The sequence below is a fragment of the Myotis myotis genome, unplaced genomic scaffold, assembly GCF_014108235.1.
Source record: "Myotis myotis isolate mMyoMyo1 unplaced genomic scaffold, mMyoMyo1.p scaffold_m19_p_17, whole genome shotgun sequence".
Taxonomy (NCBI): Eukaryota; Metazoa; Chordata; class Mammalia; order Chiroptera; family Vespertilionidae; genus Myotis; species Myotis myotis.
Genome location: NW_023416321.1, coordinates 21752896 through 21780450, shown reverse-complemented (window position 1 = coordinate 21780450; position 27555 = coordinate 21752896). Strand labels below are relative to the sequence as shown.

General features: G+C 40.5%; 1 protein-coding gene and 1 long non-coding RNA gene across 13 annotated transcripts in view; both read left to right on the top strand.

The window, feature by feature from the left end:
• Positions 1–27555, top strand: part of BCAS3 (BCAS3 microtubule associated cell migration factor) — a 473254-nt gene that overhangs the window by 266186 nt on the left and 179513 nt on the right. The gene's annotated exons all lie outside the window — the stretch shown is intronic.
• On the top strand, positions 3500–6664 carry LOC118671662. The gene is made up of 2 exons (XR_004972807.1): positions 3500–3607; positions 6234–6664. It is a non-coding gene; the product is annotated as an uncharacterized LOC118671662 (long non-coding RNA).

Here is a 27555-nt window from a genome sequence, read left to right as displayed (position 1 = left end):
TCCTTTCTCTTCTAAATCACTTTTGTAAAATCCCCACAAAGCAAGTTACCCAGCAAAGTTTGTGACAGAAACTGTTAACCGGTTTTTCTTTTTTCTTTCTTTCTTTTTTTTCTGGTGTTTCTGCACTGTCTTGTCAAACATCTGGAAATCAGCGTATTTGCAGTCACCTCCCAGCATGATTTCACATTTACATCATTGTGCTAGTTGGTAAAAGTTGTTCTCTCCTTTCTCTCTCTCTCTCTCTCTCTCTCTCTCTCTCTCTCTCTCTCTCTCTCTCTCTTCTTTAAGAAAAAGAATCAGCAACTTTTGGTCTGTCACAAGGTCAAGTGATGATTAGTGATGCAGTCTCCCCTAAACACATGTTTAACTCAGAAAAGTTAAATCAGTTTCCAAAAATTTGGTAACTATTAGAGTACTTCCTAAGTCACTTCCGATGTCAGACCCAAGGTGCAGGGAGTCAGGGCTATACTGAGTGCTCGGCAGTTCTCTACCAAAGGGACTTAATTTGGCAGCTGATCCAGCCAAGGAAGCACTCATGCAATCACATAACCAGACAGGAAGGGGCTGTTTTGATAGCGGATCATGAGATCAGGCAAAGAGCTGTGAACTTTATATGTCGCCTAGGCCATGGAGCGGTAGGCCAGGCACCTGGGGGTGGAGAATAAGAAAGGAAATTAAAGGAGGGAAGCAGTGTAACATACACACAGTTTTCTCTCTCAAAAGAGGCATGCTAAAAATGAGGGGATTCTTTGACATAGAGGAGCATGAGTAATGAATTTAGTTATTGTTTTTTTTGGTTTTTCTTGGTGAAACATTCCACCGTCATGATTCACCTTTACATGCTTAGGGTGATGGTTTGCAAAGACTGCAAGAGCTGTCCCCATCAGTGCTGCCTCCTCTTTATAGCTCTCCCAGGAGCTGTCTTCCGCGGGAAACACTGCATGGAGCAAAGGTTGTACTTTTGGGAGATGGACGTTTTATAATAATACGTTTTGACAACTTGCTCTGGTCGCCATGTGTCTCCCAGGCCTGCCAGTGGGTGGGTGCTTGTCAGGAGCGGGGGTATGTCTGAGAAGGGCTGCTTTATAGCAGCCAGACTCTACGCTCAACTTCCAGGGCCACGAGTCTCCTCCGAGCCCGCGGGAAGCAGAGCAGAAGAGCCGCGCGGCTCCTGGGTGTGACTCTGAGGCAGTGCTGAGCCTCAGCTTTAGAGCCTGGGAATGACACCTTTCGATCTCCCATGAACTTCTCCTTGGACTCCTGTGCCCATATTTAGAAACTACAGTGTGATTAATTTCTTTTGTAGGGCCACCCTTCAAGGTCTCTGGAAGCCATTTTTGTGACTAGGGCAGACACGGCCAATCATTAAATTACATCCATGCCTGCATGGGACAAATGCTGCCAAGACTTTTCTCTCTATCGAGGGTGCTCCTCGGTTTGTTGTTTGTGAGGGCAGCATTGTGTTCCACAGCAGTGTCGCCTCCTCTCTGCTCTGTGGCTCAGACAGCTGACAGTTCCCGGCAGGGCACGTGGATGACGCCCTTATAGCATCCATCCAGTTCTGATCACGTATTAGGTGGACAGCTGAAATACTCACACTCAACTTGACTAAGTTTTTATGGCTAATTCTAAATTTTACTATAAACACCTTTTTCTCTTACTAATTCTCTGACTTATAGAGCTTCTTAAGATCCAACAATTGAAAAAATATCTTCCCAATTAATTATGAGAAACTGATCTGGTACAATTTCCTTTATTATCATTGATTCTCTTGTATCCAAAAGAATAATCAATACAACCCAGGGAACCCCATTTATCAGAATAACCACAAAACTGATTTTGAATGACCTCTGGCCTAGAGCACTGCAGCAAATTGGTCCCACAAATATCAGTCTCTCTGACCTGCCTCTCCTCCCCACCGCCCGTTTGTCCTGTATGACTCCCATAGCGTCTTCTTCTCCAAATGTTACGTTGATGACATCACTCCTGTTTTCCAGGACCTTTGAGGGTATCCCATTCTGCAACAGGGAGTCTCAGTACTTTGATTGACGAGTCACGATTCTCGCCAGGTTTCTTTGCAGCCCTTCTATGGGCACCTACACTCGCGTCAAATGGACCTTGTTAGTTGAGTTGGGTTCCAGGCAGTTTAGGTCCTGGCTCCTCACTTCAGCATCCAGAAAGGCTTCTCCTGGGGTCTTAGGAGAGTTTTTTTTTCATGAGGTCGGAGTCAGACCAGGGTTCTGGTAGAAACAGGAAAAGCGGGAGGCTGTTGTCTGCTGTTAGATTCAGGAAGCGTTCATCACTTTGATGGATGCTCATTCTTTAGTTATGCTTTCAGTTTTATTTTAATAAAACTTTAGTGGAGGAAACTGGTGTTCTTGGGCAGATGTGACTTTGCCTCAGAGGGGGGCTCCTCTTTGTGAGATCGAGGTCCTTGTCATGCCATCAGCTTTCACAGACAATAACCAATAAAATGCCAACAAAGTTGAAACCGCAGCAGGCCTTGGCTTCCAGGCAGGAGTGCTGTTTTGACTGCTGTGTAGCATCATGTGTTGGGCTAAGTGTCACCCATGGTTTCTTTCTCGAGTCCAGGCCATGCACCCTCTGTCACAGGCAGGTGGATAGGAGATAGGTTTTCGGTTTGTCATTAGAAAAGTTAGCATCAATTTTGGAAGCCATGGACTCAACTCTCTGCTTGTTAATCTGCTCGCCAGGCTCTGGTCTGATTGTGTTATCTAAAGGGCAATTTCCTATCTACACTCGTATTCAAGATTCCTGGAACTTTTTGCCATAATCTAGATCTATCTTCCTATGAAAAGGGATTTTTCTGTGTTTTACCTGAGTCCTGTTAGCTCATTAATGTTCTCAGAAAACTTATTTACAATAATTTAATAATACTTTGAATGTATGAGGAATTGCATCAACCCTATAATATATTCAGGAAAGATATACTAGTAAATCCCATTTTACAGATGAAGAAATTAAGGTTCAGAATGTTAGGCGATTTAGCCAAGGTAAACCAGTAAGTGGTGGACATAGGACTGGAGCCCACGTTTCCTGACTCCTCCCACTCTTTCCTGTGTTCTCCTTCTGTAAGTGATGCCATTTTAGTATTTGACTCATGTGTGACATCTCTTGTTGTATAAGATTGTTTGGAATCCTAGATTCTAGAGTAAACTCTGCTACTAACCAGCTAAGCTGACTTTTAGCAAGTCCATTTAAACTTTTTCTTAGAGTAATTCTAGGATCATTACCAGTGAAAAAATATAAAGTATTTATAAGTTTATGACTCTGGTTACATTTAAGTGTAGTAACAGTCATATCACAGACATTAGTTCTCACCGGGAATTTTTCGTTTTATTTCTTTTTTAAAAAAATATATGTTTTTATTGCTATCACCTAGGAAGAGAGGAAGAGAGAGATAGAAACATCAATGATAAGGGAGAATCATGGACCGGCTGTCTCCCTCACGCCCCACACTGGGACTCAAGCCCGCAACTCAGGCATACGCCCTGACCGGGAATCGAACCACAACCTCCTGATTGATGCTCAACCACTAAGCTATGAGGGCTGCATTTATTTCTTAATAACTTCACTGAAACAACAGGTGAGAAGGAGAGTTTCTGGCTTTGATTGTTTCAAAGCTATTGTTATTTTCACTTATCTCCTGTGGCTCTTCTTTGGTCTTACTAAGCTTGGAATTAGGTGTCGAAATCCGTAAGCTGGAGGGTACAAATTACTATTCAGTAGGCAAACTCATAATCTATCTTACATTGTGGAAGCAAAATTCTATCCCAGACTCTTACAGTTACGTGTGAAAAATTGGTGTTTGAGATTTCAAAATAAATCCTAAGCGTTGGAGTTCTCTTCCACCTTCACTAACTTATTATTTCGACATAAAGGCCTTTCTTCCTCCAGGCCTGTGCGCCCCAGGCCTTTTCAGCATCGTGGTCTGCACTTCTCTGTTTTTCTTTCCCTGGGAGTGCTGATTAGTGACTTGCGGTGTGGATTCTGATTTATCGCAGACCAGAGCCGCCCCTTAGGGGCTGAGCAGAAACACTCATGAAGGAGCCCTGATTAAAAAGAGTGGTAATGAAGACAAATGTTTCAGAGGGAGTTGAGAGAAAACCAGTGCTTGGCACTCCCGCAGCTCCTCGGAGCTTTTGAGAAGGAGGCGGTGGTAGCCAAAGGAAATATTTCCCCTTTGTTGTTTATTTCTCACGGCACTGGAAACATTTTTCTTTTCCTCCTGGGTGTCCTAATTCTCACTTGTTAACTGCTTTTCATGCAGGGTTGCAATTAACCCCTGGCAGATTCCTCACCAGGTTCCCCTTATAGCCACTCCATCGCCAAAGAAGTTTTTAATGCTTTGACCTATAACCATTTTTAAATTCTTCAGACTTGACACTTTTGCCTAATTTCTCAGATCATTAAGTCACACTTCTAGGTCATCCCCCTCCCCCCTACCCCCTTAGTGATTTTTACTAAATTTGATGTTAGGTGCCTATAATCATTTTCCCTTCCTCTGGTTTTTACAAGACAGAATGCCAGTAGAAAAAAACAAATTCCCATTCACTTGATAATTTTAGTCACAACTAGGTCAAAAGTTTCAAACCAAGTGTATATGCCCATAACTAAGGACACCATTCCAGCATCACTTGAGTTCAGGTGGGAACTCTGCAAATACCCGCCATTGCTTGGTCTGCGTCTTTGGGCATCTGCCAAAGCAGTAGTCCCATCATCTGTGGCTACATGAGCTGTAATCCACAGCCCTGCTCAAGCCTCACCAAAATCTACCTTCTTTCAGAAGGTTCCCTAACGCTGGGATTAATGCTAAAGATATAGATGATTTCTGACAGGCTCATGCAATGAGTCTCTGAACAACACTGTAGGGTCAAAATACCACATCCAAAACACTTAGGGATGGAGAAGGATAAAGTAATGTGGAAGCTATGGAGTATTTGGTGAGCAAGAGCAAAGCTCCATGCGTCTACCTGGTTAGTGTGCTCCATAGTGTGTTCAGTGCTGAGGAGGCAAGGTGCACAGAAGGAAAGACTAGAAATAGAGGAGAGAGCCCACCCCTTTGAACTCTGTCAATAGAGGCTCCTTAGCAGGTCCACATTGATTAACTGGAAAATATCAAAGAACCCAAGCAAAGTTCAGGAAATGCCGCCACCCCTGATTCATTCGGCCTACTGAAATGTTTGATTTCCAGAAGCGGGTAATAGTTTCTGATCCAATCAAGTGATTCATTCTTGTGGAGAAGATCTCAGTGTACTTAGAGAACCTTATGAAATATCCAAAATCAAAGGGAAATTTTAAATCTCATCTAATCAGAAAAACAAAGCTGATACAAAGGTAGAAGTCATCCTTATGGCCTTTCTGGCATTTCTGCTTCTGACTTAAGGCAAAACAAAAACAAAGAAATGAGTAACAAAAGCAACAACAGCAATAAATTATGAGTGTCATGCTTCTCAGCTATTCGGGAGAATTTGAAGTTGTCCCATTCTGAAGAACATATGAGATTAAAGATCAACAACATGGAAGATTAAAGAGCACTCATTGAGAGAAGACTTGGGCGAAACCTTTCACATTGAGGTTGTTTCTATTGAGGTTTGGTCTTCTGAACTCTTCTCCAACTCTAAAGGAAAGGTCAAGGGCTGAGTCTAGGCTAACTGATGTCAAGAGCAGGGGCTGTAGGAAAGGCCAAAAAATTGCTGCAGCTCATCTGGAAACAGATGAAGATTTAGGCTGCTGGACTTAAGTGCCAAGTTTATAGGATTACTTTAGGATCGTGCTCCAGCGTATTAGAATTCCATGAACATTTGAGCCATTTGACATTACTTCTCTGTTAACTGGGGAAGAAAGACTCTTAGTAATTTCCAAGACTGAACAGAATTCCCCCTCAAGTACTGATGGACTTGTCCTGGTCTTAAATATTGGCATGCGGTTCTTTATTTTTCCTGGCTTCAGACAGGCATATTAAGATTTCATGGATATCTGAATCTTTCTTTGAGTATCTGGGAACACATCAGAGAAACCAGATAGACAAGAGGGAAAAGGAAATAGGCTATTTCCTTAGCCCTTTGAAGCAAATGAATTGGAAGGCTGCTTTCTGTGACGTTCATTGGCCCACAACTGCCTGGAATCTGTAAAAACACCACCTTTTTTTCGTTACTATGTAATATTTAACAAAGTATTTCATAGACATATTTAGCATGATTTTCTCCCAGCATCCATGGAGCAGAGTTGGAGGGACTGAAGCATTGGATGGCTATGAAGTAATTTGAGATTGAAGGAGATACTGCTGAAGGAATTACACACAGAAAGTGAGAGGTAGAGTTTGCTTGATTTGGAAAATAAGTATTAAATTTATTTATTTATTTATTTTTGAAAATGAGTATTTTAAATAGTCTGCTTCAGTCCAGTGTGGATGGCTAGTATAATTAGATAGGAGTCAAGTTCAGAACAAACACTGACAAAGGACATATAATTTCATAGTAGGAAGATTAAGGTCAATAATAATAGTGAACATTTATTGATTTAAAAATATATGTTAGGGAAATTCACAAATAATCTGCAATAACTTGAAATGCATACCCTTTGGAACACTTCCTTTTCTCATGTATAAATTAAAATGTTTGCTGCCTTTTGCAAAATGTCAGTTCTCCAAAATGTGTCCATGTATTTTTACTACACCTGCAGTGTAGTAAAGCTTTAGATGAAACCCCATAATTATAGTGGCATACTGTCACTTAGGTTCCAAGCAGCAAAATAAACAGTGCCGCTCAGAAATTGTAAAAAAAAAAAATTAAAAAAAAATGTCTTAGGCACTGTGCTCAGTACTTTATGAGTGTTATTTCATTTAATCCCTATTTTATAAATTAGGAAATTGAGGTTTTGGCAGAATTTGACAGGCTGGTTAGCCAGGGCTCAAAACCAGGCATGTCCAACTCCAGAGCCCTCACTCTCTATACCACGCTCCACTATCTTTCTGTGTGTCTTCAGTCAGTCAGTCCATTTATATAATGTGAGAGCTGCAATTTCTAGGTTCTTTTGTCTCTTAAATTGTAGAAAACTATATAAAGTTGTGAGGACTTTATTATGGTGAGACATTTAGAGAGAAACTGAAGTCGTGATTGTATTGGCATTTCAAGTTAATAATACCTACCATCGATCGAGTATATACTGTATACCAGGCACCGTGTAACTAAATTACAAACAGATAAATTAATCCTCAAAACAATCCTTTTGACATATGTTTATTGTCCCAAAGAAATTTCATAGTTATTCATAAAGAGTTGGCCACATCAAAGACGTAAAAGAGAGTTGTTTAGATTTCAAAGGGCTTTAGTTATCATAGGACACCACTGTGGCTATTGAAAGTAATAAAAAATTGGAATCATGAAGAAACAAGAAAGTTTCTCCAGATTAGTATCTGTTTTTCTCATGCAATCTTTTGAAGAAAACATTTTTTAAAATAAGTAAAAGTGATATTTTTTGTCTTTAAAATTTGAATTCATATTCTCAGACTTCTCTCTTGAAAATAGTTTCACATTACAGGTAAGAAGTTTCCAGTAGTTTGGACTATCTGAGACAGAACAACTAACCTGTGTGTGAAGCACCCTGTTTCAGACTTCTCATATTGACACTATGAGATACTCGGTACTATCTCTGTTATAACAGATGCTTATAAATATGGAGTTGTTTCTTCATAACTGGTACTTTTTGTCACTTAGCTCTAATTTGCTTAATTCAAGGACACATACTGGGGAGCTAGTTTAAGGATGACTTTGCTGCAATAATCAGATTATCTTAGTGTCATATCACCATAGTAGCCTGAAATGTGATTTTATTCCTTTAGTTAGCATACCATCTCATTGGAAATATTACAAGCAAGCTATTGACCAAATTTAGTCCCAAGTTCATCTGTTCTTTAGCAGGAATAGCTGGAAGATTCTCAGTACTTCCAGAGATCTCAAGAGAAATGCCCTGTTTTGTATCTGATCAGCTATCTTCTCACCTTGAAGTCCCGTGTATTTGCTATAGCAGGACTTGGCAAACTACTGTCACCTCCTGTTTACGGACAGCCCACAGGTTATGAATGGTTTTCACACCCTGGCCAGTTTGTCTCAGTGAATGTCAACTTGTCAATTAAAGGGTCACAGGTTCAATTCCTGTCAAGGGCATGTACCTTGGTTGCTTTCTCTAAAAAATCAATGGAAAAATGTCCTTGGGTGAGGATTAACAATAACAACAACAACAACAACAACAAAATGAAAAGAAACAATGATTTTCAATGATAGAAAATAAAGAAAAGAAAAATATTTTATTAAACCTGAAAATTATTGAAATTCAAGTTTTAGTGGTCATAAATAACATTTTAATGCACTACAACCACATTCCTTCACTTATGTATTGTCCATGGCTGCTTTCTTGCTATGATCACAAAGTTGAGTAGTTTGTAACAGAGACCATATGGCCTAATGATGCTTCCTATCTGGCTCATTATAGAAAATTTTGTTGACCACCGACGATAAGATCAGGTCCAAACTCTTTCCCAGCATAGCATACAAAACCTTTATGACTGGCTCCTGCTACCTGACTGCTTCATCGTCTCCACTCCTCTCTGGTAAACAGCCTGAGCTCTACCCGTTCTGAACTAACCATTCTGAACTACTAGAACTTCTTACACTCTGACATGCTTTCTGCACACCTAAGTATTTTCCTCTGTTATTCCCTTTACACAAAATCATTCCTTTCCATCCTGAGAATCCCTGACAAATTCCCATTTGTCTTCCAATATTTTGGCTTAAGCATCCCCTCCCTTCTCTGCAGCCTAACACCCTGTGCTCTGTTCCCACCTTCCACTCCTTCACTAGACAGTAAGCTTTTGGAAGGCAGATATTGTCTCTTGTTCGACTTTTTATCCTTCCTACAGGGTTTCTCAACCTCATCACTATCGGCATTTTTTACTGGATAATTCTTCATTGTGGGAGCTGTCTTGTTCATTGTAGGATGTTTAGCAGCATCTCCAACTTCCAGCCAATAAATACTAGGTGATCCCTTTTCCCCAGGCATGCCAATCAAAAAAGTCTGCAAACATTGTCAAGTGTCCCCTGGTGGACAAAATTGTCCCCATTTGAGAACCACTGACCTAGTGTCTTGCATAGTCACTAACCCGTAGTAGACACTGAGTAAATGTTGAATTCTGTAGTAAAAGACTTGATTCGTTCGAATTGTACACTTCAAATGGATGATTTGTATGATGTACTATTTATAGCTCAACAAGGCTGTTTTTAATAAAAAGACTTGGTTTACTAACAGCTATTATTAGTGACATTATTATTGTGGGGGTTTTGGTGTTCAAGAATAATTGCCAGAGCAACTGATTGTGTCATGTACTATACTTGTTGATGCCAAAGACACATTATCTCATTTAATACCGATTCCAGACCTGGGAGGTTGACTTCATCTTTTCCTCTTTCTTTGTTGGTACATGCAGAGGCAGAAAAGATTCAGTAACTTGCTCAAAAGTCTCTACTCTTATCTGGTTTCAATGCCTATCTTTGTATCACTTGACCATGTTGCTTCCACAAGCCAGATATTTGCCACAAGAATTCTAACTTCCAGGTTAAGTGAAAATGCACTTAACTACCAAAGACAATGTGTTTACAGAGCAGATATGAGCAGTTTCTAAATAGCAGGAGCATTATTTTTGTTCAAAATGGTAAACACTGTTTCTTATCAGTAGAATTACCTACATACCCTGTGGACTATGGTAGGTTTTGTTTTGTTGTAGTTGTAGCTGCTTGGGTTGGTTTGTTTTCTTTGAGTCTACCAAGGGGCCACTTTTTATTTTCTTCCAGGTTCTTAGATCCTCCAGTGGTGGGCTATATATTCTGAAACATTATAAAAATCTAATATTTAGCCTAAAAAAACAAAAAGAAAATTGACAGGTGGAATTACCAGTTCTGTCTTTCACTTTGCCTTGGAGCAATGGCATTAAAGCAAATGTAATCCAAGACTGGTCATCTTCTGACCAGTACTGGGCAGGGGAACTTTCTGCAGTGATGGAAATGCAGAAGGTCTGTGCTGTCTGGTATGATAGCCATATGTAGCGATTGAGCACTGGACATGTGACTCATGTAACTGATAAACTGGATTTTTGATTCGTTTAATTTATTGACATTTAAATAGCACAACTTTAGACATCTTAACTTTGACGAAACCACAAACCTAAGCTTAACCCCAGAAAATATATTAGGGGTCAGAGACCCTGGTTTCAGATTGAATAAATTACCTGTGGTGAATACATATAGAAAGGGTAGGAATATCTACTTTCACAGTACAATTTAAAAGGTTACTGGTATACCTCAGCTGTGATTGGTAGGAAGACAAAATTTCTCTATGGGGGATGGGGGGTTAAACTCACATTGCATTGTTACTTTAACATTTATGAACACCTAGCAAACCATTTTGTGTTTTTCTCTTGACTTGAGTGTTAGTGATAAAATAAATTATCCATTTAGGGGCAATGTTGAGACATTGAGGAATAAAGTGGAAAATGTGGTGTATTTGATTGTTTTGGGTATTTAAGAATTATTGGTTGAGTAAGAGATTTTTGCTTTGTTGAAATTCTCGAATTTTTTTTTTACTAAAACATTTCTTTTTTTGCTCTTGGTCCAAATGACAACTACATTTAGTAATTTAACAGTAAACTAACAAAATTTTTCTTCCCTTGGTAGATTGCTAAGTATTTTCAGAAGATTCAATGCTTTGGGATATTCTTTTTATACCCATAATATTTTAATTTTGATAAAGAAAATAAAAATGTCATTAAGTTGATATATTTTCATTTCAAATGCCATCCTAAATTAGCTCTAATCTTTGGCAAGTTATAGTTAAACCCATTTTATGCTTTTGCTTGTATCTGTTCATTAAATGTATTAGGTCTCAAAAAAAAAAAAAAAGCGCAACTCAATTATAATGGAGACAGACATCAGCTTTATTTTTTTTTTTGGATCTTCAAGAATTATCACTTTTAAAAAAAGCAACTCAATTATAATGGAGACAGACATCAGCTTTTTTTTTTTTTGGATCTTCAAGAATTATGACTTTTTACTTACATTTACTTTGCCCCAGCACTTACCTTATATTAATTGCTAGTGATTGAAGTTTTAAAATATAGATGCATTCTTCACTTGTCTTGGCCCAAAGGCCAAGAAGTAATAGATGCGTTCATACAGATTATACATTATTCTCCTCAGTATTACATATGACCTAATCTAACAATTTGGATGATTTAAAAAATAATTTTTAAGATATGTTTTTCCCTTCCCCATGTCCTGCCTTGCTCCTTGAAAGGAAGTGTGATGAAGTTACAGATGTTTGGGATCTGGCTGCAAGAGGTTCACAAATACTGTTTCCATACTGTGGTTTTGGTATTTCCCCTTGCACATGTGTCTTCTTTAGTTTTTTACTCACTCTGTCAAGAGAGAGAGAATTGGCTGCTCTATTTGTACACTGATATCAGGTGGGCTCAGTGGAGGCTTTGTCTATGGCAGAAACCAGAATGTCCAGGAGTTGGTGAGCTAATGAAGAAATGTCTTTCAAAGGATTTCCATGTGGAATACTCACCTAGAAAGATGTAGTGCTATTATTGACGGTTTCCTCGATCTCAAATATGCAGCACAGTTCAGCTCAATATCACCATACTCCATGTTCTAAGGCAGGGGTGGGGAACCTCTTTTCTGCCAGGGGCCATTTGGATATTTATAATATCATTCGAGGGACATACAAAATTATCAACTTAAAAATAGCCTGCTGTATTTGGTCAAACATTTGATTAACTCACCCCTAATGCCTTGGCAGGGCCAGACCAAATGATTTCGTCATCATATACAGCCGACTGGCCGGACGTTCCTCACCCCTGCTCTAAGGGGTACAATTAAGGAAAAAGGCATGCCCCCTGGTCCTCTGAACCTTCGGATTCTGGTGATAAAAATAAAACTCCAGTGACCGTGGTATAAGGCAGATCAAGTCCCCTTAGAGTACGCAGGAGGGAAAGATTAGTTCCAACTGAGGTGATCAGAAAATGTTGTGTAGAAAAAATGACATTTGAACTGGAATTTGAGGAAGAGGTAGGATTTTGATAGTTAGAGATTGAGGAAAGGGACTCCTGTTGGCAAGAGATAAAGGCACACATACTGGACTAATTTGGGGACAAATGGGAATCTGCTCTGAATATATAGGAAAGGATATGTGAGGGGAAGTTGTGGACGACCAAACTCTCTAGGGTGGTTAGGACCAGAAAGGGAAAGAAAAGTGCAGTGGGGTTGGGGGTGGGGAGAGTGAAGTGTTTTCGGTAAGTGATGAGTTTAGAAAGATTCTTCTAGCTGCAGCAGATAGAATAAATAGGGAAAGACAAAGGCAAAGTAACCCCGGGCAGTGGTTATCACAATCAGACATTTACCAGGTAATCATACCAACAGACACTTGATTTATAAAAGTTGCCCTTCCTTCCTTCCTTCCTTCCTTCCTTCCTTCCTTCCTTCCTTCCTTCCTTCCTTCCTTCCTTCCTTCCTTTCTTTCTTTCTTTTTCTTTCTTTCTTTCTTTCCCTGGAGAAACAGAACTCTGGCATTTGGCCATCTTAGCATAACCTTTCTATAACTTTGGGATGAAAAGAAAGAGAAAAGAATACTCATTAAAAATCAGTGAAAAGCTTCTAGTTTGTGATTTTTAAATGGATAGGTAGGTATATAGTTCTTGCATAAAACTTTTATATCAGTTCTTTTCCTTATGAATGACCCTGGGCACATTATAGACTGTAATGTAGTGGTTTGATAGTGCATGATTTAAAGTACATTTTGTCCTAATCGACAAGTGTCCTGACAAATGTTAAGCAAAAAGCATGCCACCCCATGTCCTTTATTCATTTGAGTGATTTTTTTTTCCGAAGTATAATACTGAAATGGTGTAGGCATGAAGCCAAGCGACGACCCATTGCCGCCACTGCCACTTTTCATTATGGGCACTATCCCTTCCCTTTACTTTACTTTGTCTGGTTCACTTGGGCAAATGGACGGGGCTGGTTCATTGGGACAAGTAGTGAGCGTTCATCCCCCTCTACCTCGAGTCCTTACACTGGTATATAAATATTAGACTCTTCAACCAAGGCCCTTTACATTTTGTATGAGACATTTGATTTTTTTTTTTCCTGCTTTATTGTTTCCACTTGGTCCAATGCATGGGAGAGGGCTTCAGGGCAGAGGTTAAAAGAATGGCTAGTAGTTTGGGGAGAGGTTCAGGCAAAAGCCAGACACCAGGGGAATGCAGAGGGGCCCCTCAAAGCCTCTGGGCTCCAAAGGCTCCTAGTTGTGCTTGAGGCTTGAGGTGAGCCTTTCAAAAAGATACCCAGCCCAGCCTGGGGGCCACCGGCAGCCTCGGGAGGTGAGTCAGGTGTCGCCCATCTTCTTGATGAGTTTCACCTGCTTACCCTGAAAGTGGTTCTCCAGGAAGTCAAGGAGCTGCGGATCTTCGTGGTAGAACCCAGGGCAGTTGTCTTCCATGGCGTCCTGAGTTTTGCCCACTCATCTTGGGGAGGCTTCAGCATGTCCTGGAAGAAAATGTGGCCACTGCGCTGGTTTTGATTCTTGAAGAGACACTCGGCCCATACCCTCGAGAGCCACATCCTCGCGGTGGCAATAGGAGCCCAGAGAGAGGTAGGTGTGGGAGGCCCGCCGGTGCAGGCTGGCCAGGCGGTTGACGGCAGCCTCCACCTCCATGGAGTAATTCTGACAAATTTGGGAGCTCGTGGTTCGGCAATAAGGAGTTAGGGTAGAGGAAAAAAAACACCAGTGTGTTGGCTGGTCTCGGTGGTGGTTCTGAAGATGGTGACTGGATAAGACACTGGAGAGTGGCCCAAGGCTGGAAGAAGGGGCGTCCCTGAGTCTGTTCCGTCCAAACACTGTTGAAGCAAGAGACAGATCCCTATGACCGAGGGCACTCTGATTTTTTTTTAAAGAACTGACAATTATGAACAGGTTGAATCACCTCTGTTTTAGATTATGAGCTTATTGAAGGCTCCTATAAAACAGTAATACTGAGACAATTTCTTCAAAGAAGTTGGTGGAAGATACATTTTATAAAAATGGAGTATTTTTTTTACCCCCATTTCCTCCCTCATGTCATCCTTTTCACTATATACATACCCCTTCTCATTACTGATACTTTCCAATGTAAGACTCTCTTCCTTAATTTAATAAGTGAGCAACCACTTATTTTAAGGTTCTTGGCTAAGCACTCTCTACATATTATTTCACTCTACATATTATTTAATCTTCATGGAGTTCTGTGCAGTAGTTATTATTCCATGTTTAGAGATGAGGGGACAGATACACAGAGACGTTAAGTAACTTATCCAAGGACACATAGTAATTGGGAGAGCCAAATTTAAAACCAGAAATGTGTGATTGAAGCTGATGCTTTAACCACTACCTGCAGGTCCTGGGATAACATCTTTTCGTTCAACATCATTTTGTTCTACATCGTTTGGTTATAATGTTGATGAGAAAAAAATAACATCTATTCTTCAGTGGGGCCGTATCTGTGTGGAGTTTGCACGTGCTCCCCATGTGTTCGTGGGTAGGAACTTGTTCTTGTTTATATCTGTTAGCCTATGGAAACACTGGTTTGGTTAGATGTCATTTTGCTTAAAGTCGGTTTCCAAGAACCTATCAATGACTTTAAGTGAGGACTTACTGTACTTCCTTAATCAGTGTCCCTTCCTTGATACTGGATGATGTGATCCCAGTTTGGGTAATGGATGAATACTGGTCCCAAGTAGAAGTTTGCATAGAGGAGTCATAGAATTTTAAGAATGGACGGGTATATGGAGGTCATCAGCTCTCATGTAAAATAAAGTCCTATGTATCTGGGGAGGGTCTCTATTAACTCAATTCACATAGTGCATTGGATAGTAACGGTACTAGTAACAGCCTCCAGATGAGGGTAAGGAGCAGGGAGTTAATCATCAAAAACATTGATTTTGTGGGTAACGGTGAAGGCAGAAAGAGACCATCCATTTGGAATAATATGGTTGGAAGAACTGTCTGATTTGCTGATACCTGGGATTTGCTTCAAAATAATGCAGGAGGAGGGAACTGGAGGTGGGAGGGACAGGATGGCCATGGTTTGATGGTTCTTGGGTTGTGCGATGAATGCTTGGGTTTCATTATATTTTTCTTTCTATTTTGGTGAATGCTCAAAATTCTTCAAAATGCTTTTACATTTTTATTTGGAACACCATTTTCATGATTTTGCAATGATTCATTTATGTACATATTTTCTTATGCAAAATTCTCTTGGATGTTTTAGTCAAAAGAAGAATTTTTTTTCCTAGCATTTGTTCTCTCTTAGAATATCCTTCATTTCCTTTTCTGATTATTTGCTCAGGAAAGAACTCAACTTTTCCAATGCTGAAGGTGAAGTTACTTGTCAGCTGCTGATATGGCTGCAGCATTAGTATAATTTATCTCATTTCTCTTATGAGTAACTTCTCTTTGACATTAGTTTTCAACTCAAAGACTTGGCTTGCATTGTTCTTGTTAGTAAAAAAAAAAAAAAAAAAATTGCTAGGATGTCCTTAGTAATTGGAGTCAGCTGCACTTAAGACTGTTCAGCCAGACTGTTATTTTAGCCTTCACTAGTAGGGTTTTTAACACCAGTTTGACCTTACTTTGAAACATTCTCAAAATACCATACTTTAATATCGATTTATATACTTTCATATTAAGGCAGGGCAGGGTCCCTGGGGGGTGGGGGGAGATAATGAAACTCTTACTTTCCACAAATACAGGAATAAAGGTTGATTTTCTGATTTTCTTTTCTTTTTTTTTTTTCAAGAAAAATAGGGAAAGACTTTGGGTAAAGTTTTCCCTTGGTTAGGGCATAATGTTTGCAAATGCATTCTAAGTATGGAAGTGACAGAAAGATAAGACACCTACACATCAGGTGGGCCTGTGTTCCTTCCTGTTGCTTGAGGACTTAGACTGAATCCTCTGTAGCACTGAGCAGATGCTCAATGGATTTGTTTCTCAGCTGAATGCTGAGTTCACATGACATTAGGCCAATTACATTTTAGGCAAGTGTAAAGCCCAAATTTTATAAAAATTTTTTGAAAATATTTTATGTTTTTGTTTATTCCAGGGGGATACAGTTTTCTGATTGGTCACTGGTATACTCCCATCTAGTAGAATGTCAGGGGCAGAGTACATTGAGGAGTGTAGATATTCTTTTTTTAAAACTAAATGGATGAAAAAAGCTATGGTACATTTATACAATGGAATACTGCACAGCCATAAAAAAAGAAGAAGAAGGAGGAGGAGGAGGAGGAGGAAGAGGAGGAGGAGGAGGAGGAGGAGGAGGAGGAGGAGGAAAGAAAATCTTACCTTTAGGGACAACATAGATGGACCTGGAGAGTGTTATGCTACATGAAATAAGCCAGTCAGAGAAAGACAATTACCATATGATTTCACTTATATGTGAAATCAAATGAACACAATAAAGTCACAAACAAAATAGAAACAGACTCATAGATGCAGAGAATAGACTGACATCTGTCAGAGGGGCAGGGGGACTAGGTGAAAAAGATGACGGGACTAAGCAAAGAAAAAAAACAATACACCACTTAGACACCGACTATAGTATGGTGACTACCAGAGGGAAAGGGGGCAGGGAGGGATCCATGGTGATGGAAGGAGATGTGACTTAGAGTGGTGAGCACACAATACAATATACAGATGTATTCTAGAACTGTATACCTGAAACTTATATAATTAACCAATGTCACTTCAATAAATTCAGTAAAAAAAGCAGACTGAGAGAGGCTTATAGTATTCTCAGGACCAGCAAATCCATAGTAGGCAACTGGACTCTCCCTCCCATCTCTTCGGAGCTTTCCATGCGTGTCTCAGGACCCTCGAGCCAGTGCCTGTGCAGACCTGGAGCGCTCCAGACAATAGCACAGGCTCATCTCCTCGTGCTATATATAGGAATCGAGCAAGTGCTTCATCATGAACCGTCCCTCCAGGCACCTCTCCCTCTTCTGCTGACGCAAAATCCTCAGGCACCCAGTAAGGGGTCCTTTTTGAGTTTAAAGTGCTGGCTACTTTATTTACGTTACCTTTCGGAAATGTTTGGCCCGGTGTTCTTCATAAGATAGTAAAATCTGTGGAAGATTAAAATTTGATAACGGTTTAGCCTCCATAGCTAAAAATCTCGCTCTTTCACAACACAGCCATCCTCGGCACGTTTGTGAGCTGTCACGTTTGCTTGCATTAACCCTGTATCTTCTCAACTTCTCCAGGTCAACGAGGGGGGTTGTTTTTCAGTTGCTGAGGAAGCTAAAGGTTCAAGAGCATTTCTTACTAAGTCAATTTACAACAAAGAATAATTTCATATAGATTAACGGAAATAATAATACCGGTAAGATTTCCAGACCGGGGTCATTACAGCATTGAGAGTAGGCCCCCCAGTGACAAATTGCTGTAAACCTGTTTGGCTCCCTACCACAAGGTTTAAAACATAAAAATATCAAAGTGCTTAAATTTTTCTCTCTGTTCCCTTATCAGAAATATTCATTTAGACCATAACAACTGTTAGAACAAGATAACAACTCCAGGCCAGCTGTCAAATGTTTACCATTATCAAAACTCTCCCTGGAGGGAGATGCAACTTTGGCTCGCCTCACCGGCAGTAATTTAATTTTTCCTTCATTCTGACTCGGAAATGGCAGCATTTTTCAAAGCTTCCTCCCACTGATGGCTGAAATTTTCCCTGTGAAATGATTTCCACCAGTCTTGAATCTCTCTTGTTTCTGCCGTCTTCACCTTTGCTGATGGTTCTGCAACTCATCACCAGCTATGCAAACTGACAGTTCACATCCTGGGGCAGCAGCAGGGTCTGGCCCGCAGAAAGGAGCAGCCTGCCCAAATTTACGCTCCCAAGATCTCTTAATTCACAAAAGCATTTGCTCCAGTTCCTGTTCTCGGCTGCAGGGGCTGCGGAGAGGGAGTGGGGGCTGGGGCAGGACCGTGGGGAGAATGTTCTGAAGAGAAGAGAGGCTCTCTTCACACTCTACTGAGTACACAGACTTGGGAGATGAAAACCAGACGGGGAGAGGCATTTCCAGCCATCTTGCTGATCTGTGCGGGAGTTCATTGAACTGTACAGCATAGCACCAGACCCTGGTGTCAATGAAGGTTACTTTTAAAGTTTGTTCTTAAGTCTTCAGCACAAATATGCCTCCTTCCCCCCCTTTCCTTTTAAACTTACGGTGACAAAGAACATCAAAATTAAAAAGAAGCAAAAAGATCAATATGGCCATAAGGATGGCCAGAAATCGCTTTCCTCTCTGCAGAGTTCTGTTTCCTAACGAGAGTGGACAGAGGACGTTTTAGGTTTGATTCGAATTTCATGTACATGACATATTTCATTTTTCCCCCCTTTCCTCCCCAAATTCAACCCAGGCCACTTATTGCAGAAGCTGCCAAAGCTTCCCTGGCTGCTTCTAAGATGCTCCTGGAATTTGAGGTTGCCTTTTATCTTCTCGGGAGAGACATATTTTTATCCTTTTCTCTGCAGCCCCTCGACTCCTCGGCAGAGGGCTCATCGCTGTCCGTGCAGGCGACCCAGACAGACAGCTGGCGCATTGTGTTCCCCAGCACAAGGTCCCCTATGTACTTGGTGTGCCAGCTTGGGTCAGTCTGAAAATTGCTGTCGAGTATAAATTGTTTAAAATGACTGACCTCTTAGGTGTATTTCTATCCGCTCCCCACTCCCCCACATGTCTAAAATGACCTAATCAAATGGGTAGGTTGTTTTCATGGCTTTGAACGGGAAACTGTAATTAAAGTAATAGTGACAGAACCCTGAGCAAGAGAGGCAGATCTGGATTCTAGGCTTTGCTCTTCCTCTGACTACGTTTTTCGATTTCTTTCCCTGTAACCCACACCATCACACTAAAAGAATGGGGATTATGAGTGATAACATAATCAAGTCCCGAATTTGGATCCCACAAACTCAGAATGTCTGATTACCCTGAATTGAAGTAGGTCTTTGAATTGTCTCTGAAGTTGGTTATGAAAGTTGGTGTTTTCAATAATATTTCAGAAGATAGCATTCACTCACTAAAGAAAACAAAAACATTGCAAACACCTTTATGCATACAGTTAGTTGTATACAACATCCTAATTATGGGTGTTTTTTATATAAAAGTAGATAAAACAGACTTCTGCCTCTCAAGCATTCTTTTTTAAAAATATACACACACACACACACACACACATACATATATTGATTTCAGAGAGGAAGGAAGAGGGAGAGAGAGATAGAAACATCAATGATGGGAGAGAATCATCGATTGGCTGCCTCCTGCACGCCCCCCATTGGGGATCGAGCCCACAACCAGGGCATGTGCCCTTGACCAGAATCAAACCTGGGACCCTTCAGTCTGCAGGCCGATGCTCTATCCACCGAGCCAAACCAGCTAGGGCAACAAGTATTCTTCTTAAGTATAACTGAACTGTTTCCTTGTTTAAGGCTGGCCAATTCCCTAATTGTCTAAATGAGAAGTATTTTTTTTTAATCATCTTTATCCTAAGTAAGTTGTTTGTTTAATTTATTGGGGTGACATTGGTTAATAACATTACATACATCTTATGTGTAAAGTTCTATCTGTATACCATCATCTGTATTTGCATCATGTGCTCACCACTCCTAGTCTGAGATTTATTCTGTCACCATATATTTGACCCCCATCACCCTCTCAGCACCCTCCCCCCCCACCAGCCCTTCCCCTCTGGTAACCACATACTATTGTCTGTGTCTGTAGCTTTATTTGTTTTGTTGGTTTGTTCCTTTCTGTTTTTTATCCCACATATGATTGAAATCATATGGTTCTTGTCAAAGAGGTATTTTTATTCTCAACAGTGCTTTGGGAATGCACACTTGAGGAGCTTACACATTGGTTGGGGATTCAAATAGCAAGAAGCAATGGTAGGTGCTAAATTCCAGAAGAGGCAGTATGAAAAGTAAGTGCGCTAGGAATTCTAGGTCAGTGGGGGTATTTGGGAGGTTTTGGAATCATATACCTATATATGTTGTTCTCTGAACCTTCCAAATACACACACACACACACACACACACACACACACACACACTAGGAAAATTTTGTAAAATTTCCAGAGCTTGATGTAGTCTGTGCTGCATAAAATGTTTAATTGATATATACATGGAACCTCCTTCCACTGATTTTATTTGGCGGAGTAGTTCTTATAATGACTGCTTTTTCTTGAGTACTGGGTACCACACATTTGTGCTGGACAGTGTTCCAAACTCTCTTTTAAATGATTCAGAGAGGACTCAGGAACTCAGATGTGCCGATGCCCATGTTATGTGGGGGCTCTAGCAAATTACCTGCATTTACAAGGTGGCTGCCCCTACTTCATGCCATGTTGGCATTGCAGAAATGGGGGCTTGGCGTTGGCAAACCTTCCATTTAGTCTAGAGAGACAGGAAATTCACATTTTTATGGCTATTTTCTGATTTTTAAAGCAGTACAAGCCACATAAAAAACGTTGGTGAGCCCTAACCGGTTTGGCTCGGTGGATAGAGTGTTGGCCTGCGGACTGAAGGGTCCCGGGTTCGGTTCTGGTCAAGGGCATGTACCTGGGTTGCGGGCTCATCCCCAGTAGGGGGTGTGCAGGAGGCAGCTGATCGATATTTCTCTCTCATCGATGTTTCTAACTCTCTATCCCTCTTTCTTCCACTCTGTAAAAAATCAGTAAAATATATTTTTTTAAAAAAAACACCAAAAAAAACCGTTGGTGACTTTTACATTATATACTCAACCCCATTTCATCCTCACAGTATCCCGATAAGGGAGGTACAACTCTACTTTCCCACTTTCAACCTAGCTCATAAGTAGCAACAGTGGAATTCTACTCCAGATCGGTCTCACTGCAAAAACGATGGTGTCACCGTGCTCCTGGGCTCTGCCCTAGACTGGTGGGAGTGGTGCTGGGGGAAGTTTGGCGGAAAACTGCTGTTCAGTTACAGCTGGGCCCTTAACAAAATGACCACATGGTGTAGACTGTACTGTAGAGTTCTCATCTTCCAGAGAACGGTTATTTATGGCTTTGGGGGAATTAATTATAGCATGAAGGTATTGGTGGCTGTAAATATCAAACAAAAGCCCTCTTGCCTTTGCTGCAGATTTATTATTTCAACCTCTTGGTGCTTCCAGAAAAGCGGCACACATACTCTGAGTTGGTTGTAGAGTTCTTCAGGTTTCACTAAGAGTGGCAAAAGTATTAGTGGCAATTTTACAAGGCCTGACCTTGCCCGAGAGAGGAGAAACCAGTAGTTCTCAGGGTCTCCTAAATAGTTAATCACTTTTTGTTAAAATTCTAAATGAACTCTGTGGCCTGAAGAAGTTAACACACCTCCACAAACCCGCCTTCAGCTGGTGCGACGGGGCCCGTTGTTATTATTATATACAGCTGTAAAAAGCTGGTTACATCGCATAAATTGCATTGAAACACGTAGGCCACAAGATTACTCCAGAAGAATTGTATTGCTTGTTCAGTCATATATTTTGATCTTTATTGCCAGTAGTTTATTCTCCTGAGAGTTGGGGATTAGCCTAGCTTTTAATGTAAGAAGTGTATCTATGTGGGCAAAAATATAAAATGAAAATAGATTTTTAATGGCAACTTTGGTTCTTAGCATTAATTTTACATGCATTTTTCATTCTGAACTTTTAAACAGTTTTGAGAAACATATGAGAGATTTGTGAACAGGGGCAAGAGAGGGTCAAATGTATCAAATCCTGGGATTCCAGCAAATGTAGGATTTGTGGAAGAGCCGAGGAGCACACATGTGTGGGGAATGTAAATTAAAATAAAACCTCACTTGGTGGAGGCTTTGAGAAGGGAGCCCACCACGTGAAGGCAAATGTCTGAAGCGTTTGTCTTCTTAATAAATTAACCAAATATTAAAATAAACATTAATTTTATCAGTCTCCTCTCTCTCTCTCTCTCTCTCTCTCTCTCTCTCTCTCTCTCTCTCTCTCTCGATGAAAGTGTTTCAGGAAAAATCATAAAAGAATCTATGGTAGCTTGGAGAGGTTAAACTCAACAGTTGTTTTCTTTGAAGTCCCTGGCCATGAGGTTAATTGCCAAAACTGCTTGTGGAAAAGGTGGTAACAATTTAACAAGACTGTACAACTGCAGCGACTTAGATGAATATCAGGTGTTTGCAGATGTGTTTTTTTTCCGAACAGGAAAGGGGGTGGGGAGGAGAGGAGGAACAGAATGAGAAACAGGGGAAGAGAGAGGCCTGAATAAAGTCCCAGCTAAACAGCCAATAATTCTTTGTTTGCTTAGCCAATCATCCTGTAATTGGCCAGGAGGTTAATAGGAGTCTATTGATTGGTCAGGAGGAGTGCTTACTGCGGCTGTTTTTACAGTATGCGCCCAGACAGAAGGCTGCAATTACTGGAGCTCTCATTCCCACTCTTTAGGGCCATTGCTGCCCTGATTTATGAAACCTGATCAGCTTACTGTTGGCAATTTATGTTTTAAGTGTTGCCTTCTGGGTCTTTGCTGCTTATGGGTCGCTGTGCTATTTCTCATCATTTATTGTGGTCATTTGAATAGGTAAGCTTATTTATGACTTATTGAAGTAGGAATACATTAAAAATAATAACCACCACCCACGTGGACTGGAAAGTGGGAGCAATCATACGGGATGCGTGTTAGAGTCCTACCTGTTCTAGAAATAGAAAGTCTGCTACCCGAGTAGCATTTCCAATAAATAGATCAAGACATAAAGGACGTGATCCCATACCTGCCTTCAACAGACCTGTTTCTCAACGTCCCTCATTGACTCCCACTTACGGATTACCCTTGGCTTTCCTTTGTGTCACTTCCAATAATGAGACGTGGTCACTGGTATTTCAGAGGTACGGAAACTGAGGCCTGTTGAGAAAGTCTTGAACCAGCCAGACTGCTGGTGACAGGGCTCTTCTGTCTTAACCCATCCCGACCTGGTCCTGACCTTCGCTTTCCTAATAAGGTACTTACCTCACCGTTTCATTTCTCACCTGCTACCCTTGGCTATAAATCCTCCCATGGCTCAAGATCTTGGTTTCCCACCGCTGCTCAAACCTACATTTGTAGTTCAGAGTCCCCTGGGAGCCCCGTGGAAGGAGAGTAAATCTCTGCTGATGATAAGGCCCTTGAGCCACAGGTTTCTGTGTAGCCATGTCGAGCAACTGGATTCCACCTACACTCCCAACCTGTCCCTTACGGCTATGTGACCATGGCTACTACCGCAACCGCTACTGCTTCTTCCTGTCTCTCCTACTTTTTAAATTTTACTACTACTTAAAAACAAACACGTGAAGGACTTTTGCAAATCCTCTCATTGCTTCTAAAGGTATCCATCACTCAGCATCCATATTTTGATGGACTGCTCGATTCCAGGCACTCTCGCAAGTGCTGTGGATAAAGTGGTGATGTCAGTAGACCACAGCTGTCCCTGCTGATCGTGCTTCTGAAAACATGGTGATCATTCCTAAGACCTACCGAACTTTCTGGCAGAAGTGTGGCAAGCACCAACCCCACAAAGTGACCGTACCTGAGGGCTGGGATTCCCTGTATGCCCACAGAAAGCGGTGTTATGACAAGAAGTGGAGGCGCTGTCGTGGGTAGACCAAGTTGACTTTCTCAAGAAAGGCTAAATCTCCAAAGAGGATGGCGCTGAGGTCTGAAAGCATGGAGCCCCACTGCAGACCTCAGAGAGGGCCGGCTAGTAAGAGAGGATAAGCATTTTAAGCTAGGAGGAGATAAGAGAAAGAGCCAAGTGATCCAGTTCTCAGCTTCATGTTTTATTTTATTACGAAGAGTATAAAATCCTGCGGTTATATTTTTTAAAAGAACCAAAAAAAAAAAAAAACCCCAAAAAACAAGGATCCCAATTTTGCAGCTGCCTGCTCGTTTTCCTCTGGTTTGGTGAGCACACCTCCCTCTACAAAGAAAGCAGTGAAAGATAAGGTTGCCTCACCTGAGCCAAAAGATCTACAAACAGCCTCCCAGAGATTTATTTTTTCCTGTAAGAGAACTTCTTATTATTGAACCGTTGTTATTTGTGCTGTCTTTCCTTCTTCCTTCTGTTAAAATTTTTCTTCTATCATGTTGTTGTAACTCATAATTTTTCTCATCTTCTTGAGCTCACTAAATCTCAAAAGAACTGGAGTAGTTTTCTCCCCTCTCTGTCAAGAGTACAGGGAGCTCTCTTCCTCTTCCTGTTGATTCTGCAAATAAGAGTGGGTTTCTCCTGCCCTCCCCACTCATGAGCTCACATTAGAAGTCTACTCTGACTGTGAGTCCATCTTTAGTGAGAGTGAGACTCTTTTCAGCTATTCTGGCTAACCTGTTGTTACCATCATGTTATCGTGTAGGAGAGTATCAATCTGACCTGTCTCTCGGTGTGGTAATTATGGCTCAAGTAAAGCAAAATGTTAGTAGCTAAATCTCCTGTAGGGTAGTCTGCTACCAGTTCCACTAGACTTTGAGAATATCACTCCTGTCTTTCTCCCTGCTTCATATCTAGGCAAGATGACCCTTTCGGTCTTCTTGCTACGTTATTGTTTTTATTATGAATATTGGCGGGAAACAGATCACTATGTGCTTAAAAGATCTGACCTCACCCCCCCACCCCCGCCCAATATAATGTGATATTTCCTATTTACTTAATATGAAACTCATAAGAGAAAGTAGTTTGGTACTTTTAGATAGACTGATATGTTCTTCATTCTTTACCTTTATCATAAGCCAAAAATCTCAGAGCCCCAGAGAAAGATTCCTGAAATGCGTTCTCTCCACCATTGTATGCCCTTAGAACCCTTGTATTGGTTTATTGTTTTCTTGTGTGTGTGTTTCCTAGACTTCACTGTGTACCTCATTATTAACTTTTATATCAGAACTCAACAGCATTTTTAAGATTGTTTAGTAACACAGTGATGTCTGAACTTCTATCTTCCCATTTGTTGGTAGAGCTGCTACTGTTTTCCAATGGAACTAACAACCACCCACCACCAACAACAAAATTGAACAATCCATGTTCTAAAACTAGACAGTTTAAAGGTCTCATAGTTTTAGTGTCCTTTCACTGCTGATAAAGGAATTATGAGAAAGGGGAATAAACAGGCCACAATTCATTGTTGAAGAGAAGAGACGCAAAAGGGCTAAGTAAGCATGGTGTTCATCCCCAGGACCACTTGGTTCTCTTGAAGTTCCTTTCCTTTAGATCAGTGGTTCTCAACCTTCCTAATGCCGTGACCCTTTAATACAGTTCCTCATGTTGTAGTGACCCCCAATTTCATTGTTACAAATTGAACATAATTAAAGCATAGTGATTAATCACAAAAACAATGTGTAATTATATATGTGTTTTCCGATGGTCTTGGGCGACCCCTGTGAAAGGGTTGTTTGACCCCCAAAGGGGTCGCGACCCACAGGTTGAGAACCACTGCTTTAGATAGTTGTCCCACTGCCTTTCTTTTGTTTTATTTTGTTTTGCGCCAGCCATGCCTTTGCTGCATGACCATTTGGGGAGGGGGAGACAGAGAGAGGGAAGGAGGGAGGGAGGAAAGGGAAGGGAAGGGAAGGGAAGGGAAGGGAAGGGAAGGGAAGGGAAGGGAAGGGAAGGGAAGGGAAGGGAAAGGAAGGGAAGGGAAGGAAAGAAGGAAAGGGAAAGGAAAGGAAAGGAAAGGGATAAAGAACACTTATGTAACAAAGCAGAGATTGTGAAATGAGGGTTGGAGCATATGCAATATTTAGAGATATAACTACTTATAAAACTTTGGGCACTGACTCAGCCATGACACATTCACCTTTTTGGGAGAACTCAGAGAGATTTCTTGGCAAAATTCTGTGATTTTGTTTTCATAGTTCTGGAACAAAATTGCTACCACCAATTTTAATATCCTTTTTTATTCTTTAAGGTATTTTGAATTTATTGACTGATTAAGCTAAATGGGTCTTTAAAAATACATTAGGAAAACACATTTATCTTTTTTGGAAAACATATACAAGGTGTTATTGATCTTCAAGACCAACAAAATAATGATTCTTTTCTAACATATAGATATATATCTGCATTTTGTTTATAGGAAAGTGTCTATAAACAGAAATTATTCTCAAGTAAATGCTGAACAAAGTTAAAGGAAAGAAATAAGAGAAAGAGTAGTACTATTTATTGAGCAGCACTCAAATTTGTCAGACCACAAAATTATTTGTGGTTAATTAATCTAGGTGCTGGGAATGGTGTTAAATGAAACATGTGGCATTCTTGTCTCAAGGAGCTTTCTTTTAAACTTTTTTATTGAATTTATTGGGGTGACATTGGTTAATAAAATGAAATTATAGAGTTTTCAGGTATAATTCATTATCTATATATCGAATTGTGTGTTCACCACCCCATAATATTCTTGAGAATCTAAAATGACTTGGATTACTCACTAGAATATTTATTTTTTTATGTTAAAAGGAATGAAATTTTTGTGAATGAAGATACTGGCACCAAATGTAAATTTGAAATACTTTTTTGATTTAATGCAACTGTTTTTCTTGTTTGTTTGTTTTGGGCTTGCAAAAGACAAAATACTCATTTCGGGAATATGTTTCTATCTGCACTTTTCCTTGAAATTGACTTTTGAGTTTGGAAAAGTGACAATGAACACTACAGAGAATTTTTAACGATACATTTCAGGCATCCTGAAAGGTGTGTGCATGGCTCACTTATGTAAGATGACCTCAACAAGTTCATTTTACTACACAATGAGGGAAAAAAGTGTAAGAACCTTACATATAATAAAAGATGATTCTCCATCCTAGAGCATGGATTAGAAACTTTGACAGAAGCAAAAATTAATAAGCATACAGTTTGATATGAATTTTGGTGAAACTTATCAGAGACAAATAGGAGTGGGTCAACTAAATTGATATATTTATTGGAAAATTTGAATTGGGGCAATAAATATGTCCTTAGGCTTTGGTGGCATTGTAAAGTATTTGTGCTTTATTCTTTGTGATTTACTGCTTTATCAACAGAGGTGAGCCTTTGTGTTCAGAAATGGATAATTCACACTTAAATCTTGTGTTCTCTATTTAATCAAGCTTAAATTATAGGTTAAGAGTGGTGTCCCCCCCCCCCCCCAAAAAAAGAGAAAACTACCTACAAAAAAGTGCAGTGTGTAGCTTGAATCTTAGTTTAAATTTGCCACCCAAGGCTGAGTTTTTACATCTGTCTAGGGGCAAACACCTCTGGGATTTGTCAATAAGCAAAAGAAAAATATTGGCTTTCAGATAACAGGCATTTGGAGAGCTGGCGACGGTCATGCAGGCGAGAATGTTCAAATGACTCCAGCTCTTCCTAGCTTCATTAGGCCAGGCTGGCAGATCCCATATGGCATTATGGAAATCAGC